Source organism: Haemaphysalis longicornis, unplaced genomic scaffold, assembly GCF_048455015.1.
Source record: "Haemaphysalis longicornis isolate Haplotype H1 unplaced genomic scaffold, Haemaphysalis longicornis Haplotype H1 scaffold_1, whole genome shotgun sequence".
NCBI classification, from domain to species: Eukaryota; Metazoa; Arthropoda; class Arachnida; order Ixodida; family Ixodidae; genus Haemaphysalis; species Haemaphysalis longicornis.
The window spans coordinates 247158555-247160792 of record NW_027526203.1 but is presented as its reverse complement, the minus strand read 5'-3'; positions in this window follow the sequence as shown (position 1 = coordinate 247160792).

The following is a 2238-nucleotide window of genomic DNA, read 5'->3' as shown; positions in this document are numbered from 1 at the left end:
TCTCCGAGCGTACGAAGTACCCGCTAATCTACGCGCTACCCTTCTCAGTTGCGGAGAATGCAAAAACTGCATCTAACGCGGCAGCATGGCACAAAAGTTCGCTACCTACCACAGGAAAAACTTCACACAACGTTTGTGCACAGCAGTTTTCACGGCGCACTCACAGCAACGGCGGCTGCCATGATGGAATGCGTTGGTTACTAGGTGAATACCGACTACTGCCGCCAACTCTAGTAGGCAAAAAGGCAGCGGGCCAACGCTGTGAGGGTGGCATCATGTCAGCGCCCGGGTGTAGCACGGTTTTCATTGCACGGGCTGGCCGGGCAGCTTTTGCTCTAGAGTCAGTAGTATTAACTCTATGCTTACCGCAGCTCAGCTCCGAAGGGGGAAGGGTGGAAGGAGGTCTTCCCTTGGGTCGGGATCCGGGGAGAGGGTGGTGTAAAGGAAGGTGGCAAACTGGTCATCCTTCCCCTGCGCCCTCGCTCACACGTTCGCCGGCGAGCCGGTTCGGCGCGCTGCATGGGGTCACGAAAAGGTCATGGACTCACGTCACACGCCCAGCTACCCGGGGATGGCGGCTCCCAGCTCGCGAAAACATGAGCAGGCTAGGCGTAGGGAAACAAGGGTCCCCACAAAGTTCCCGATAAGTGGCCGCTCGAGCGATCGTATGTGCCCGTTTCGCGCCAAGGAGTCCCAAGAATACAGAAGGTGTGCCCACTGTCATCGAACGCGCCTGGGATGTGGCGGGCTGTACGGGGGGTGCAGGTACGTCGTTTACCGTAGTTACCGCGTTGACCGGGACCCGACTGTGCCTGCGCGCCGCGGAAGGGCGAGGAGGTGCACCTCACCGTGACGAATGCACGGGCATGGCGAAGGGCCGGCCTAGGAACGTATCCCCCCCTGCCGCGACAAAAAACGGGTCGTTTTGTGCCCCAGACGGGTCCCGGTGAACACGAGCCTCGGATACATGGACCGGACGAGAGAGAGGGTCGTGGTCCGACGGGCCGGGTTCAGCTACCCTCGACCCCTCCGGCGTTTATAGGAACCCGTTTAAAGTATCGAGGCGAGAGGAGCTAGCGTATTTTCAAGTTCCTAACGCGCCACCCTATTTCGCTAAAAGGTAGCCTTAATATTTGTGTGCGCGTTACAATCGGGCTCAAAACCGAAATAGGCTTTAAAAGGACACTGAAGTGATTTGAAAACATCGGGGGATTACTAGCGCAAATTGTAGTCCGGAGTCTATAGGCCATGTTTCGACCACTCTGAGCGCGTTTACCCCCGAATTTATTTAGTAGAAAAATCAATTCAAAAATGCTATCGTCCTCTCTGCACCCTCACCCATTTTCTGTGGCGTTTTCGTGCGACGTCAGCAGGAGATGAGCTGGCAATTCGCTCCGCTACTGCACGGCTCGCCGACCTTCCGCGACCGAGTCAGTCGGCCCAACGTTTAGTCCACCGGCCGCCGACGGGTCGTCGCGATTTCGCTCGATCAATTGGAACTAAGCCACAACACGTTTGTGAATGGAAGAATGTGCCTTTCTTTACTTTGTTAGTTTGTACACTGTACCAAGCTCCGAGTCCGGGTCGCTCCACACAAGCGCTGCACAAGTGCACATGCGACGCTTCGCTGACTTTAAGCTAGTACTAGTAGGAAAATCTAATGCCACTTGAAGGCGGGAGAAGAGTCAGCGAAGTCAATATAGGTACTAAGTAAATAAAATCAACTAAAACTTTTACCGTACAGCGCAAAACTAGAGAGCCGGAAACACTTTTTTCCGCTGGCTGAGCAAGCACAGCCGTCAGCAGCACAACCACACATCTGCGAACGCTTTTCCATCTAAGAAATGCAATTGCTAGGACGTGAGATATTGTGGAAGTTTGGGGGACGCTTACTGCAGGAGCGCTATACAACAAATAGTCACCTAAAGTACTTGAAATGCTAAAAATAAATAAAACTGTAAACTGCCTCGACATTATATACCTTATGTCGCAAGTTCGAATCCCCGAGGGGCGCATGCTTTTTTTTTGTAAGTTGATTTTTTCGTTTGCGGCCGATGTTTTCTAGCCTGAGTTCACCATTTTTGGGGCCGTAACGTTCACTCATCCACGAGCGAGTTCGCTGAACGCGCGCAGACTGACACTGACGCGCCAGCCAGTTCTCGATGCCGTGCCGTTGCCAAAAGCACCGACTGCTTACGGGCAATGGGCACAGGCCAGAATCAGCACACCCTTGGCCTT